General features: G+C 35.6%; 1 protein-coding gene and 1 long non-coding RNA gene across 2 annotated transcripts in view; one reads left to right on the forward strand and one right to left on the reverse strand.

Annotated features, from left to right (window-relative positions):
• Window positions 1–264: 264 nt before the first annotated feature.
• Window positions 265–2385, reverse strand: LOC123708813. Its single transcript, XR_006753657.1, has 4 exons — window positions 2156–2385; window positions 1979–2088; window positions 1723–1849; window positions 265–339 (listed from the first exon to the last, which is right to left on the reverse strand). It is a non-coding gene; the product is annotated as an uncharacterized LOC123708813 (long non-coding RNA).
• A 7846-nt stretch (window positions 2386–10231) lies between these two features.
• Window positions 10232–17830, forward strand: part of LOC123708962 (CUGBP Elav-like family member 1) — a 201555-nt gene continuing 193956 nt past the window's right edge. Inside the window, exon 1 of the mRNA XM_045660015.1 lies at window positions 10232–10317. The gene's annotated coding sequence lies outside the window, so the exon portion shown is untranslated. The remainder of the gene's footprint in view (window positions 10318–17830) is intronic.

Below are 17830 nucleotides of genomic sequence, written 5' to 3' on the forward strand. Positions count from 1 at the left end.
GCTATTGAATGAACTTATATATATTTTAGGATATTTAATGAAGCAGCATTCTCACCTGCCAAGCTTATATTATCTAACATATATGCATGATTTATTGAATAATTGGAACCATTATTTCATATCATGCCATATTTTATAGATTTTTAGTCACACTTAATTCACCCTTAAAATAATGAAATCCTTTGATGACTTAAATAAAATTAATAGTGTGTATATGTTTACCTATTTTTTGATGTTGATACGACGGTAACGAAACACCGCAATAGAACCTTTTCAGTTAGTGAAATTAGTGGTGTAGTGAATATAAGAGCAAGTGCTGTATGTCGGGGGTCGTAGTTCCTGTTAATGATCACTATTTTAGATTAGGCTATTTACGGGTATTGTAGAAAATGAAGTCTAAATATTACTTATCATATATAATTATTGTATATGCTTATTATTCATATAAAGTCGTCCTCTGCCTGCCGATTTCTTCATGACCAGTCATTTGTGCCATTACCAATTGCTTAGGGCTTGAGCGCACGACCTCAGGATTGAGAGTCGCACACCTAACCACTGTGCCACACTCCAATTAATGGTGTTAATTACAAACTAAAATATTCTAACTATGTACTTTCGTAGTTATGCGAGGTCATTTAATCGTCCGGTAATGTGAAGATCTGTTACGAAATTAAATAAAGTTTTTTTTTATTCAAATTCTTAGCAATTAACTGTTTTGCAATTGTATCACGTACTTCAATATTATTTTAGAAAGGTGGCGGAAATTCAATTATATTTGAATTCCAAGTAAACACCAATAAATCAATATGTCTCATGTGTGGTACGTTTTTTGCGCTCTTGGACTGTATTTACGAAAATGTTTACATTCGATCGATCGATATAGATCTATGCAGCTTCAAGGGCTTCGCTTCTATGCTGGAATTGTTATCGAAATTTGATTTACGACAGAAAGGAACAGAAAATAAATTCAGAAAAGCCCCGAGGTCATGTTAATGAGAATTTGAAAGAAAATTCCACGTAAATTTTATTAAAACTCTTAGATTTAAGAAAATTATGGATAAAAATAATTATGAAAATGAGTTCGGCAACAGCTGGGGTTCTTAATATTGAAATGGCCGGTAAAATACCTTACATTTTATTACAAGCGACTTAATAAGGGGACGCAATGAATTCCTATAATTTAGTGTTTGTTAGGGTACTTGTTAGAGACGGGCAGTTAGCGGCGTAAATTTCACTGGCTTTGTGGAGGTGTTGTTATGTTTTTATTGTAAAAGCATTCATTCGCTCGGAATGATTAAAATAGTTAGTTAACTATTATAATATATTTATTAATTAAATAATTATTATATTATATAAATATATTCACACTGAAATTTCATTACAGAATAACAATAAGGAGTAAAATCCTACCTTATCCCTATTGGCATAAACTGTAGGGGCTATTCAAACACAGCTGTCTTCATAATCTAATAAATTGGTATCAGACATACTTTTTAGACAAGTAATCTATTGGCTACTTTTACGTTACAAATTTTTAACTTAGGCGATCAACCACATACTATTTATACTACATATATATATTTTACATATCATGAAAATAGTTTTATACCATTTCTCTAAAAAAGCTACACCTACAAAGCTTCATATCGCAAAATGGCGGCGCAGCGCATTTCCATTTCGTTTTTAATTACAAAACTAAAAAAGTAACTTATCTGAACTCACCCGTATTTATCCGAACAGATGAGTATATCCAGACGTCGCAAAGTTGCTTCTTTGCAAAATTTAATCCCGGATAAAGAGTATCATGCCGGTGTAGCCCGGGTATATCCGGGTATTCCGGATCTATTTTCTGGGTAAAATAAACCGGAGTGGTCACAGGGGGATTTCAGCTTGCAACTCGAGCCAAATTTTTCCGTGCGATTTTTTGCGGTAGTTTTACATAATTTAAAACTCGTTTGTTGGCATAAATAGCACGTACCTGCGCTTCCTGTGTATTGAGATAAAACAGGATTTTTTGAGTTTTTCTTTTTCTCGTTGCAGTCTTCGTATATCGGCCAGATATTATTCGATTATACTTTCTCCTGTAAACTTCTAGAAAAGACGCTACTTCATTAAAATTGAATCATTTTATTACAGAAGATAAATCAATTTTCACCTAGAAAGATACACTTCTCATGGATACCTCCAACGCCAAGAGGCTTACGGGTGTGTTGCCGTCCTTTAAAATACCGATATTCTCATTCCTTAAAGGCCTCTAGATCTAGATCTTTCCAGATTTCAGGAAATGCTTCAAGCCCATCTAGCATATAAAATCCGTTAAAATGAATAAATCTAAAAATAAAACTAACACTGTTATTTATATTAGTTAATATGCATATCACATAAATTTTCATTTAGTAAAGCGTGGCCAACGAGAAAATGTCGCGTAACGTCTAAACGAGTGAACTTATTTCCATAGAAAAACCAAAGCCCCGTTTATTATGGCAATAAATTTAAAGAACATTATTTACAAAGCTTGGAAGACGTTAAAGGCCATTTTCGAAAGACGCGAAGCGAGTTACAATGAATTTATGTTTTGAATGGACGTATTAGGCTGTTGGACCACAAATAGCCAATCGTTCCTGTGCTTTACGGGGATTATGATCCCTTGCGGTAGAAACTATACAAGACATATGTATGTATCATTAATATCTTATATCTAATATATTTTGATTTTTAAGAAACTGGTTGGCCCAATTGAAATAAAAAAGTACTAGTATTGTCTTTTGTTAACAGCTTTTACACATTGAAAGAAAACACTTTTTTACCGGATTGAAGCTATGTATTATTATAAACTTATGATTATTTTACATGATTTAATTTTTGTACAGCGTGCGCGTTTATCCATTCAATCCGGTGAAAAAGTGTTTTCTTAAAAAGTACTGATTAATAATACACGAATAAAGTTATTCAGTATAACGAAGTCAGATAATAAGCAAGATATTATTTTGCTAAAGCTGGACTTTCTAGCATGCTGCACCAGATTTGTAGCGTTTAACTCTTCGCTTTAAGTGTAAGACAATTATGTAACCAATTTATGTTTTGAATGGACGGTAACGGCTGAGTCCGTAGTTCTAACAAACTGTTACCGCCGAGTGAACTTTGATATCGAACTATTGGAGCGATTAATATACGTAGTTTATCTTCAAACTGATTTTAATTGAAACGTTTGAAAAATTATATATGGTTATATGGTATAACTATACATATATAGAAGGCGTTAGAATCGTAGTAATATTCACCGCTTAATCATACAGATGAATTGTGAAATAAAATATAAATGCGATTAATGAGGGTTTGTTTTAGTTCATGCGCGTTAAACCACGTTGTACTATCTATACATAATACATGCGTCAAATTCAAGTCTAATCTGTAGCTATTAGCTTCTTCTATGATTAAAAGAAACAGATTATCTTAACTTAATATTTAGGATGTGTTTAGGTGAATTTTGATCTCTAAAAAAACATCAAACATATAAATTATAACTGTCAAAATGCAAGCGACATAATATAAAGTCCATGAATTGTTTGAAGCAAAATACAATTTCAAAAAATATAAAAGTTTCTCTACTTCGTAATAAACATGGTTTAGTTTTATTATAGAATTACTGAAGTTTTTTTTATAAGCTAGGCTAAGGCATCCCATGGACACCCATTTTTGTGGGTACGTACCCACTTCGCCAGATGACAAGAAATATGCCTGGTGAAGAAGACCACGAAAAACTACAAACCGCATGACGCATACAGACGAAATATATTATATATGTGGTCGTACTAGATCCTTGTAGAGCTTACGTTGTACCTCAGTGAAATACTGCTTAGCTCTACTCAAAACACCCGCGCTTTTGAGAAGCTATATAGTTTTTGCTTCTAGATATGACTAAGAAATTTGAGGTTGAGTATACGACAAATCCTCGGGTATTAACTAGTTGTGATAAATATTAATTTCTACACGGTTATATATTAATTCAGCATAATAACAGTAGTATTAGAATAATAACCGAGCTGTGCTGATCTGGCTATTTGCCAAGAGATTCACTCAATGGTTACAAGACATCTATAGAACGGCTCGACTGCTACAGTGTTTAAATATCAAGTTCCATTCATAACTCTGAGGAAGACTACACACATGTTTCAGTAGCTCTTAACGTTTATCCCGAATTAAAGGTAAAGGCAAGGCCTTACAATTTTAAGGTATTTTTAAGACAAAAGAATTAAGAATGAAATATTGAATAAAAAATATTATTAAAATAATATATTGATGTATTTACATGCAAGTACCGAAAATTAAGAAGATGACCAATTTTATAATAGCGCTATTACTGCCGACGTACATTTTGCTATAATAATTTTAACAGGCGCTTCACTATTGAATAAATAAATAAGAGAATTATCACTAAATAAATTCAAAGTCCTCATTAAACGTTAATTAATCAATAAAAATAGTGATAGCGATTAAAAATAGTGGCAGAAAGTGTTTTGCTTCTTGTTCTTCTTGCCCGCCGAATAAAATGATTTTGAGATTGAAATCGTTTTTTGCAAAGAAAACCCGTACAATCAGCAATATAAAACTAGCCATGTAAAAATATAATCTAAAGATTATAAGATGTCCGATTCGCATAAGTACAAATACATTTTTATCTTAGTAATAAAAACTTTACAGAATTTATAATTGCAGGCGTTATAGTCTTAAAACACTAATTAAAAGGATTTTTTTTGCAAATATTAATAATAATATTATAATGTTTTTGAATATACTTTGACTGGTCTCTTGTGTAAAAGCATTAAACACATAAAATCATAGATTCAAAAAGTTAATGTATGTTGAAGTTAATATTTAATGCGCCCCCTAGAATTAACTTGTATATATACAAACTAGATGATCACGTATCACCTAACCTTAACGATAGACTAATTACTATTGACATTTTCAACATAAGTTTAGTACAACAATAATTAATTACGTATTACCCTGTGGTTCAGCGAACGAAAGCAACTCTGAGTATTAAAATCTTTAATGTTTTTTTTTTCCAACGCTTGGCTAACCTTATTTGTAATTCTCGGTCGTATATAAGAAAATTACTAAGATTATTAAATAGCCACACAGGTACATAAAATATCCAGTGCTATGCTATACATTATGTTTACGGTAGCGCTGCATTTCAGTGGTGAACTGATATCTCTTGGCTCTGCGCCAGTCGTGTGTCGCTTCACCATCATTTTGTATCGCTTTTCAATACCTCGTCATTCGATATCGATTTTAATTATCAATATTTTTGCTATAATTTTTTTATGGAAACACACGCACTCTGGATAATAGTGTTTTGGTAATAATTTCCACTTTACCGTATTTTGATGAATTGCATTCTATTATCTATTTAGTCCAACTTTCACTTCAATACAATGAAAGCAACGATAATGCCATCCCTACCTTTCTTAAGGGTATTCAATTTGACTAGGGCACATAATATTTTCATATAAGTTTAGGGTTAGTATCAAGTTTCACACATTTGGCCGAATGCCAGCTAGCTGTCGGTCACTTTATGGAGATCACCCTCGAGAGACAGATCACTGCGGTGATATGGAGTGTGAACGGAATGCGACGATCATTTCGACGCTTTACATTTGTTTCTTTTGTTGTTGAATAGAAATGCTGTTCGCAATTCCAAAGTTAAAATATAAAACTGATGCGGGAACATAGCTCTATTGCCATGTGATTTTTAATATCTATTTTTTGAATGGTTCTGCAATAAAATAAGGTTTGGCCCAGGTCAGCACGCAAAGTCGTGTGGCTTTATTTAGTATTATAAAATACCTGAGTGGTCTAAGTGATTTGTGCTACTTGCAATGAAGCCTTATAGAATGTTACTATGAATAGAATATCGATCTGTCCATCGTATTCAAATGCATTCTGTGTACCGTATGGGATATTATCAGTAATTCATAGAGATAGTAGTTGCTGATTATTGTTTGTGTTACGGTTTCTAAAATTGTATCACGAATACATTGCTATATATACCATAATTAATATTTAAATTTATGGTTAGTTTATATCGAATTAGTTGATATATACTTATTGTATTTAATAATTAGAATATAAATAACACTTCTACTGTGAGCCTCACGATTGCCCTCAATATTTCCCGCGAAGACGCTGGCCAATCACAGAAACCGCTTGGTATCTTACTTTATACATAACAATACCCGGCGATATTTACAATAAATACAAGGTTGTTATAAATGAGGTAATTTAATAAATAGAATTTATGTTATTAATATCTTAAATTATGAGTACTTAAAATAAATAAAATCGATGTATATTTTATGTCGTTTTGTAAATAACCGTTCTATTGACAAGACCCACAATTGGTAGATTTTTCTCAAGTAGTGACGCGGGAAAATATCGGCGTTATCTCGGGCGTTAATTGTAACAACCAAGCGGGGCTAGAGTCCGTCGGGAGGTCTGAGGTTCGGGAGGGGTATTCTATTTCTTAGGGAACGAGAGATTGTCACAAAACTTATTAAGTATAAACCAGTGTGCAAATATAGAATATTTACCAAATCTATTGTTCTGTTCTTAAAAACGATATCCTGCATTCTGGCTGGAAGGGGCCTAACATTTGTTTGTGTTAGGCAACCGCAATTAATTAATTGGTTTATTTGACACATCAAGAAACTGTAACACATATACAGTTTTTTCCGCTGTTCCGCATGAGGCAAAATTCAATATCTGTTATATATTCATAAGTGAATAAACAAATTCCGCCGTCGACCAATTTAGAAATTCGCTGGATTTCATTAAACTCCTAAGTTGGTGGACAGAAGATCGATAGAACTCGTAAAACATACAAATGTTTACGACGGAATTGAATCGGTATTGGGCCTCGGACATCGGCCATTCGTATCAATTATTAAAACCCTTGTATCGATTTTGGTCATTTACTTCGAACTGTCCTTTACGCCAGATAGGTTTAGCATACACTAAGGGCAGGCTCCAGTATTTTTTATATCATTTATTACTGTATATAACATTATTTACTTAAATTTTTTGGTTCAGTGTCTTTTGTGTCAAAACGTAAATCATCATTTGAGAATGGGATTATATGGGGTCTATAAAATATACATAAATATCAAAGAGGAAAGAAGAGCTACCATAGTTATTCTAATGAATCTTCTCACGTGAATTAATGTGGTCGCCAAGCAACGAGATAAAGGAAATCGGATATTTGAGTCTTACTATCATTTTTTTATATCAAAATTGGTGTGTGGGCGAACTATATGTGTCCACAGCCTTTGTGCCGCTATTGTTCCTTAGCTAGCAGGGAAACTTCGATAATATCGTGTTTAAAGTTATTACTCTGTCTGGTCTATTATTAGTAAAACTCCACGCTACAAATTACTTGGTAGGAAAATGTTCTCTTACAATGAGGTATATTGTTATTTTCATTTAATATTTCAAGAAATTTTACGTTTTACAGGGAAAGCACTATTTGTAGTAGGCGAAAATAATTATAGTTTCTTTACTTTAATCTCTACAGCTCAGTCGTTGAAAAGGCTTCAAACTCTGACATATTGCTATTAAAATTGGGGCTTGGTCGTAGGAAGGGTAAAAATTATTTGTATTTTAATTTCTAAAATGTTGAGATTAGATTATCATTTAAAAGTGTATCTAGTCTAGCCATAAATACTGAAAGAAAGTAAAAAAATCTATTGCAAATAATATTTATTACTTTTACAGTGTATTAGTTTAATATATAAATATAAAACAATTTAAAATATAAAAAGCTTATTAGAAGTGGTCTCCATTGGCTGCAATACAGTCCGTTAAAGTCCAGAAAAGGCATACTTTTATGAAAAAGGTATCAAAACATCAGCACAAGTGTATCAAGATACCATTCTTGAGAAGGTAGTGAAGCCCCTTAACAACACGAAGTTCAATAACCAAGAATGGCCTTTCCAGCAAGACTCAGCGCCGGGTCATAAAGCTCGGCTTACGCAGTCTTGGTTGGAAAAGAACATTTCGGGACTTCATGACAGCTGAAGACTGGCCGTCAACTAGTCCCGATTTTAATCCGCTGGATTATGATTTATAGTCAATTTTAGAGAGTACTAAAATCTTAGTCTTATTACGCGATGATAATTTGGAGTCCCTATGGTTATGGATATGGTTGGTGGACTCATTTTTCGCATTGAGACTCGTAATTGGTCCGTTGTGCGTCCTAGCTAATTTAGCCAGCCTAACTCCTTCCAGAAGCACAGAAGTCTCCCGGGCACTTCACAGGCTTCGCGGAGCGACCTCACTGTTCAGAGTATTTTTGTGCGTTGATTAGCCACAGCTTCGCATTCCAGGACTACGTGGGTGACTAATACAGCCAGAGGAAACAGCCTCTGCACAGGGGGCTGTCCGTCACGCCTAGGACAAAAAGATGTTTATTAAGGAGACAATGGCCCGTAATTGTCCCAATCCTTGTTTTGAGATTGGTTCTATTTAGGCTTAGAAGTCAGTGGCGGATTCACAGCTGGCAGAGCCATATGGGACTGTTTGCAGTCCACACTTTGCGACAGGCAAGGGCAAGGGGAGGAGCGGATACGAGCCAGCAGGCATCATTCCGGAGTCCCTTCTTGCAAGCTCGTCGGCAGCATCATTGCCGAGAGAACCACTCTGTCCCTTTATGCACTGCAAGGTAACTTGTAATTTTCCCATGGAAAGAGTGCGTGATTCTATTGATATTTGATATTTGGTTATATTATATTTGATATTTGGATATTGGCCTCAACATTTAAAGGACTGTAATGCAGCAAATGGAGACCACTTTGTATAAGCTTTTTATATTTATAATTGTTTTATATTTACATATTAAACTAATACACTGTAAAAGTTATAAATGTTATTTGTTATAGATTTTTTTTACTATATTTATGGTTAGACTAGGTAGATACTTATATATTGTTCTCATCCATATGGACATACATACATAATAATTCATTATTATCGGTCTAGCCGAGGAGCTTGAGCTACAAACACCGTGACACGAAAATTTTATCATATTTGTTTTAAATAAAGAGAGAGAGAGGGAATCGCTCTCCGAGATGTTTCTACGCCGTGCCCTATGAGGAGTTCATAAGCAAAAACAGAAATAGAGGGACTTAAGGTTATTCACGGGCTAATAGCAGCTGCGTTATGAAATTTTGATAAAATGTGGTGACAAGTGTGTAGTACTTTCTAGAACCTAGTAATTCTCTCAACGTCCTGGGTTTAATATAAAACTAATATAAAAAGATCGCTGGCCTAGTCACCCGCCACTCGCTCGGCACTAGCTCGGATGTTTTATTAAGGAATGAAAGCTTTAGAAATAAATTATGTTTATTTGATAGAAACTCTTTTCGTATGATTCATATCTGCAGAGTTCTTTATTATCGGATTAAAGTGCGTCACTTACTTTCTGGAGATAGAGATTTGTCAAGTTTGAATGTAAGTCATTTTCAATAAGATTAGATCGCATCTTACAATTTATTTAACAACACTTTAGTTTATTTTAATATACTTCTGGCAAGTCCTTTCATATATCGTTTGTCAATATATTTTTTTTAACATGCAGGAAGCTTTTTGTAATACAATATTATATAAAAGACACTTCCATCTATTTAGTCCACACTTAAGTCGTGCCGTAAAAATGCTGTTTTTAATCTCGTTCTTCGTAATCCCAACTGTTCGCAAGAAATAGCAATCATCGCCTAGTGAATTTTATATCGACAGGAAAAGAGCATTGGCATTTTGTCAATTTGCTATAATAATTCATTCGTTTTTATTTTACCTAATATTTATTTTTCATCCGAAAATAATTATCTATTTAAAACTGAAATGTTAATGTCGACGGCCTTATCTCATTCGAATTCAACTCTACTTGAGATTCAATTTCAAAATTATAAATAAAATCATCGAATGTTTCCCCGTAAGTATCGTAGTCGTTATAAAAAAAATATTCTACCACAATCGAACTTTAATAAAATGTTTGATATATAATTATTTTCGAAGTAAACGCAGTCACATGTTTAAACCTTAATCATTTAAAAGGGAAGAATAGGAAATTCCTGAAGCTACAAAAGGCTTATTACATCGATTGATGCGACCGATGCGTCTATGTATATGAAAATAAATAGTCCTAACGTGTGACGGTCAGTTGTGAGTTACTTGCGGCATCGAGTGGTGCTTGTGTTGTGGATTACGTGCTAGTGTGTGTGTGTCTATGTAGTATTAAGGATTGTTTTGGGCCCCGGAGTAAGTTCTAAGTTATAAGTTTATTTTGCACTTTATGAAATATTTATTGAATATTATACCGAGCGATATGGTTTTATATGTATTTTAGACCTTGATTTAGTACATAAATGTCAAAAAACAAATAATTAAGATTAATTCAAATTTAATAATTAAAATACTAAGAAGCCCATGTTAAAAGTCTTTTGTGGATAATTAGTAATATAGGAAGCTGAAACCTAACCCCTAAAAGATGTAAATGTAAAGAAGTGTATTATGAAATTAATATTATCTTGTTTACGAAAATAACAACCCTCAAAAAAGGCAAAACAAAACAGTAGTCCCTTCAAATGACCCGTGAGTTATCAGTGTGTCTATGGGTCAACGCATTTTGCACTATTCTTATCTCTTTCTGTGATCGTGTATATTTAGTGCCGTCCCTTTCTATTGCCGTATTTACTTGCATCTTGTAACGTATCAGTTTCCGTGTTCCTATAAGATAGCGTGAGTATACGTCAAATATTGTACCGATCATTAAGTATTCCTCACGACAATTGCTAAATAAGAAGTATTGCAGAGCTATGACGAGCAGCAGAGGATGCTGATCAGTACTTTTCGTTTACAGCGAACTAAATTTAATTTGCTATAGGTGATTATAGAATCTGTTAAGAGACAACATCATAAAAGTAAAGATTTACTTTAAAATGGTCAAAAAGTTGTATTGATATAACTTCGGGTTGTAAATTATTTAAACGTCAAACAAGTCGCAAGTTTCTCAATCGTGATTTTGGCTTCTAAAGTTTTAATTGAAAATATTCAGAAGACATTCGCGAAACCGAAACCAAGTTTTTGACATGCTCGTCTCAGCTGATTGGTTAATCATTGAGTGACTCGACAAAAATAATGTTTAATTTTGTTTTCATAAGAAACGACTTACTACTAGTAGAGAAGCTTATAACAACAGGCATATTTTTTATCAAATTGGTAACAAAGAGAATTGAAGAAAAAATATTGTAAAATGTTTCCACGAACCATAAGTATGCTTTGTTAAAATAAAACCTAAAACACGCACAAAAGAGTCCTATATTCCTGAAAAACAAACTATGAAAGTGTACTTCACTCACATATTCGAACAATGTACTCTTAATGCACAACAAAAATAAACGCAATCATCTGACATACAAATCACTAGCTGTGCAATCACTGAAGTGACATAGAAAACCAAACAATGCAAACTATTCGTAAACATACTAATTTCAAAAAGAATTTACTACTTGTTTTAATTATAGACGAAATGTCTAAAGAATTTGAGTTGTTTTTTAAATCTCAATGAAGGAGGGGTCGATTTTATCACGTGATTTACAATCTCGTTGTCACAATGCAGAGGAACAATATATTGGAATTTCAACAATGCTTCTTTTGAGAAAACAGAGCCATTCGCAAAAAGTTATTGCCAGTCTGGGTTGCAAGAAAATAAAATGGCGATGCGTAGGCGCGGCCTCCAAATTATAATTATTTTGGTCTTGCAATGCGAAACGCGCGGCTGCAAGATACGGAACTGTGTCGCTCACGAAATTGTTCCAGAGAATTTTTGATATGATCTAGCATTGACTGAAATAGAGGAAATTATTGCTGACATAATTTCTATCGACAACGTAGAGGCAATGTGACAGTTGGCAGAATGACAGCAACACTTATAATATTATTGTAAAACTCAAGTTGAATTTGTCTCTATTTTGCATTTGCTTCTATTATGCTGGACCTGTATCCATGGTCACGTAATAAAATTAAAAAAAAATTAGATAAATTAGTGTGTATCGGTGGCTTTTGGGTAGATAGAGTAGATAATTTATGTCTAATATTTCTAACAGCTTAACATTGAAAGTTTATATCATGTTATTATTACTTTAAATATATTAAAACAAAAACATCAATCGGGAAAAGACCGGCGTAAGCGACGTAGTTAGTTTTCTGCTGTCGCAACAACTATTGGTAGTGGGCAGACCACAAAGCGCGCATGGACAAGAACCAATGGACCCGCAGGATCCTCAATTGGAGACGTCAGCAGAACATAAGACCGCGCGGCCAATCACCGACTAGGTGGACTGACGACATCCTCAAGGTTGATGGCTCCTAGTGGTTATAGAGAGGCCAGTGCAGGGCGTACTGGAGGAAAATGGAGGAGACCTACGTCCATACATATACCAAATAAAAATGCTGATGATGATGATGACACCAAATATAATAATAAAAGTATATATCTACTTTTATTCATGGACATAAAATATAAAAGTTCTAAAGTTAATTCTTGCATGGATAATGCATTATCACTACCTACTAGATCATTCTAGTTGTCTCTCTTTAGACAGATTTAAACCTGAGCTAAAGCGAAAGAGCTACCCCAGAGGTTGCAGTTATTAATAGAAGTCGCAACAATAAGCCGATATGAAATGTATTCCTAATCCTCTCCCTAATATAATTCAGGAAGTTAGCGCTAACAATTTCATATGCATCACGTTGCCCGTGAAATTTGCTAAAGTACGTATTTTGGATGGCCTCCAAAACAATTAGTGTTCCTAGCACAAGCCTGTCTTATTGCGGTTACTATCGCATTCAAAACCTTATTTAGGTACTTAATAATGTTCTACGTCACCATTACGAGAGGCGAGATTGTTTACATACAAATAAATTATTAGTTTGTTTAGAGCATAATATAAAAGAAGTTCCATTTTACCGTAGGAGTTTCGGGGCTTACACTAACTTAGGATTTTCCACTCTTGAAACTGGGGAAAGAAAAGTATAAACAAATTAGGTTAGAGACCATCTGTAATGTCATGCCAAGTCAAGCTTTAATATACATAGGGTCCTACAACAAGTGATTGATAAAGACGTCTGATTACATTGAGTCACGTGTCACTGTAGTAAGCCTTGAGCCTCCTGCTAAGAAATTGTCATTAATTGAATCCCATGAGTTACTAGACAGCAATTTTTTAGCAATTTGACCCTAATGCAGCAATATTTTGATCAGACTTACCTCTCCTAAGGTTTTAAACTCCTAAAATAGTAATCAAAACGATACTGATGAAATATTCTTAAATTAAAAAAAAACATTCAATTCTGTTTATACGTATTTACCGCATATGTAAATTCTTACCATACGAACAAATAGACATGGAATTCAGTACATTGGAGCAATATTCCTATTCATATAGGTTGATATTAATTACCTTGCTGATGTTCAGTGATTATACAATTCTATAGCGACACGTTCCACACATTGTTGTGATTCGATCAAACCTCGATTGACTACAGAGATAGATGAACTCTAAGATTATAATTGCAATCGGTAACACTCATAGATTAAATGTAGTAAATATCTCTTAAAAATGCTTCCTTTTCAATAAATAGTTAAAAATTGTTTTGAAGTATAGTTCGATCAATATCCAATTATTGTTGGTAAGCCAGTTACTTAGATACGGGTGGACACACTAATGTATTGACCGATTTGAATAGTAATCACATGAAGGTGCCTTTACACTCGTGTTCCTTCAAGGTTTGATGAAAAAAATAGAGAAAAAATGGTCGATACTATAGGATGTTTTACGCTTAAAAAGAAGGTTTATATTTATATCTTATCATTTAATATACAAAAAAGTCATGAACGAAACATTGTGATCATCATTTCTGAGTTGAAAATAAAGCTAAACTCTTTTAATTCCCAAGAGTAACCAAAGGAAACAAAATTGATAGAGTACAGACTCTTATAGCCAGTCTTTGTGTTTATCCGATGGAGGTGAGCGAGGTTAACGTGTCCACACAAGTAGCATCCCATACAAAAGCCCGTCCCATCGTCCAAGGGCTTAAAAATATCCCATCTGGTCGCTTGTCATCTTTGTCTTTTTTGTCTTTAGGGCTGTTGGCTCTGGTGGAACTCAATGGCTGTAACATTAACGGAGGCAAGATAACGGCGTGGTGTGACAAACGAACTACTATCTTTTGGTTTTACTTCATTGCCTCAGGATGGTTATGGACACTTCTAAGCGAGGGTAATTCGAAGAGGTTCAGGGCCCAAAAGTGCCAGTGTGTTTGGCAAAGGATAAATATCAAGCAAATCAACGCGACTTTCTCCCAACTGCCTCCAGCCTTGCGCGTTCTGTATTTGAGGTGCACACTAATAAGTTTTGGAATACAGATTTACAACCTTACTTTATGTGACATTAACTTTGCTTTTATAAATAAGCGATTGTAAATGCCCCTTTACAGTATTCATTTATTATTACGACATTTGATTGCGACGTTTAAGGGGTTTTCTGGGGATAGTAAATATGCGATGAAAAAAATAAATTATTTATAGCTTTTTAAAAGAAGCGTCTTACGTTTCCTTATTATTTGAACTGTTTGGATACACAAATAAATTAATCATATATTAAAATGTGTTCTCTGAAGTGATCCACGCATTTGTGTCGAGGTTCGGCAACAAGGTTCATTAGCAGCAACTTATTAATAATACCTAATACCTAGAGATGTGCGATTTGTAACAAATCGGGACTCTGAAAACAGCATTGTCTTAATAAGGAATATAAATGTATTATTCCTGAAAAATAAATTACGTAAGGTTATAATGTCAGTCATATATATATATTGTTACGAAGACGGGTCGACTGCAATGTTTCTAGATTTTTCCACTACTTAGAGAACTTTTCAGCAGGCTTTAATATGATTTCTGACCGTTTCAGGAGAGGGTCAAGCACATATTAGAAAATTGTAATTTCCATAATGTTACCCTAGTTTTCAGGAAGCTGAAACCTTTTTTCAGTCAGTTTCGGAATATGTGTAGTCGATTGGTGAAGTTTTCAGGGGACCCGTTTTCTGGCGTTTTCAGGCCTAGTTATATCCCTTTGATGAAGGAATATTCTAGACCGAACTTTCTAGGTGTGAGACAAGGACGAAATGATACGAGAGAGAGAGAGAGAAGATCAGAACTTTCTCGAAACTAGACGAGCACTCTAGAACGCCGTACGACAAGGACGGAGCAACGTGCGAAAGAGACAAAGAGTGCGAACGTTCTAGAATTGTGCAATCGCTAATCAGTAGCAAGCCCGCCTAGAAAGTTCTCGAATATTGTTTAGAATTATTCCCAGGGATATATAAGCGAGCCGAAACGCGACTTGGCACTTAGTATTGAATGCGATAACAAAAGCGAAACACCGAAGCGATAAAGTGAATACAAGTGATAAAGTACTGTGTGAAGTGTGCATAAGTGAAGTAATTAGTGACTGTGTTTTTGTGTGTTATTAGTGAATCTCTGCAATTAAATTTGTGCCCATAAATTCCTCATTGATTTATCAAGAAATAAACCCTTGAATAAATCCACGGCATTTTCTATCCGATCCCCTAGCTCGTAACATTTTGGTGTCAGAAGTGGGATAGAAAAATGCCAATTACTCCAAGGGAGAATCAGGAGGAGTCTGTGGCAGAGTCTCCAGCTGCGGAGGGAGTGCAGACAAGGGCGCAATCAGCGCGTGATGCCGCCAGACGACAAAGTTTCGATGCGAACCGTGGGATGGGCGAAAGTAACGATGGCAACATCCTCCTTGCTCTGCAGCAAATGATGGAAGCACAGACACGCCGTCAAGAGGAACAGACACGACAAATGATGGAAGAACAGGCACGCCGTCAAGAGGAACAGGCTCGCCGTCAGGAAGAACAGACAAGACAAATGATGGAAGAACAGGCACGCCGTCAAGAAGAACAGACACGCCAAATGATGGAAGAACAGGCTCAGACACGTCGTATGATGGAGGAACAGGCACGTCGTCAAGAAGAGCAGGCTCATCAGATGATGGAGGAACAGGCTCGCCGTATCGGAGAAAAACTTTGTGACCTGAAAGTACAGGTAGATAAAAAAATCGAGAATTTTGAATCTGATATGGATTGTAAGCTATCCAAGCAGGATAAACGTATCCTTGGAATAGAAAATGAAATCCAATGCCTGAAGACCACTGGTGTTGTCACGACTGTTGCACCACCTGGATATCTGAAAGTGCCTCCCTTTGATGGTACATCTTCTTGGGGCGCGTACAAGCTGCAGTTTGAGACTGTAGCAGAGTCAAACGGGTGGACTGACGATCAAGCTGTTACCGCCCTTATTCTGGGACTGCGAGACGAAGCCCTCTCCATATTAGATACCAAGAAAGGTAAGGTGACGTTGAAGCAACTACTAGATGCCCTGGAATCACGGTATGGAGACGCACATTTAGAGCACGTTTGCAGGGCTCAATTGAAGGATAGAATACAGCAGACAAATGAAAGTTTGCAAAAATGGGGGCTTAAAATAGAGAAGCTGGTAAGGAAGGCCTACGCATCCTCACCAGATGTTGCAGACAAGATGTTGGTTCAAGCTTGGCTGTGAACCTCGGTCACCATAAGGACCTTAAGGATGCTCTTGCCCATGCGTTGGAAGTGGAAGCATTTTGCAAGGATCATCGACCTAATCGCATTAGGGCTGTCACGGAAAAACCAAGTTCCCAACGTGGACCCACCTGTTACCTCTGTGGGGAAATAGGGCATATGAGGTTTTCATGCCCTAAAAAAGATCTCAGAGGCGAAATAAAGACTAGACGTGGGGAACCGGAAGCAGCGGGTGTGACTGCCGCTGAACAGCGGCAGGGAAACGAGTAGAAGCCAGGACCACGGGGCGGGTGCTGGCCGGTTCTGTAAGGAAGGCCCCAAAAGTTATGATCACTCAAACTTAGGATGGGAATACCATTGTTATCGACGGAGAAGTAAACGGATGTAGGTGTGAGTTAACCCTTGATACTAGAGCTTCCCGGACAGTAATTAGATACCAACTTCTGAAGTCATTTTACAAAAGCCTTTCTGGTGGAAATGTACAGCTCCTTACAGCTACTGGTCAGCACATAACCGTTCGAGGGGAAGGTATCGCTACCTTCAAGATTGGGGGAAGAGCATACAGACATAAGGTGGTTATTGCTGACATCGTGGATGACTGTATTATCGGTTTAGACTTCATGAAGCATTACAACTGTAAGATTGACTTGAAGGACGGCACGTTCAAGTGTAGAGATGAGGTAGTTTCTCTAAAAGGTAATACATTGAAGGGTGGGTATCACGTCTATAGATCCATCACTGAAAATAGTACAGTCAGTAAACAACGAGATATAGTTCAAGAAGTATTAAAGGACTGTAAGGAAACCTTGTCAAAAGAAGAAATGTTGAAAGCAAAGGAACTATTGAAGTCATTTTCAGACATGTTTGCTACACACGATGGAGATCTAGGCAGGACAGGTGTAGTTAAACATCGAATTGAGACTGGAACCGAAGCACCGATACGTTTGCGACCGCGACGAGTACCTGTCGCATATGAAAAGAATATAGACAAGATGATTGCGGAAATGTCAAATCATAATGTCATTGAATCATCTTCCAGCCCTTGGTGCTCTCCAGTAGTTTTAGTCAAGAAAAAGGATAACAGTTTAAGGTTCTGCGTCGACTACCGTCGTCTTAACGATATCAC

The sequence above is a fragment of the Pieris brassicae genome, chromosome 4 (assembly GCF_905147105.1).
Source record: "Pieris brassicae chromosome 4, ilPieBrab1.1, whole genome shotgun sequence".
NCBI classification, from domain to species: domain Eukaryota; kingdom Metazoa; phylum Arthropoda; class Insecta; order Lepidoptera; family Pieridae; genus Pieris; species Pieris brassicae.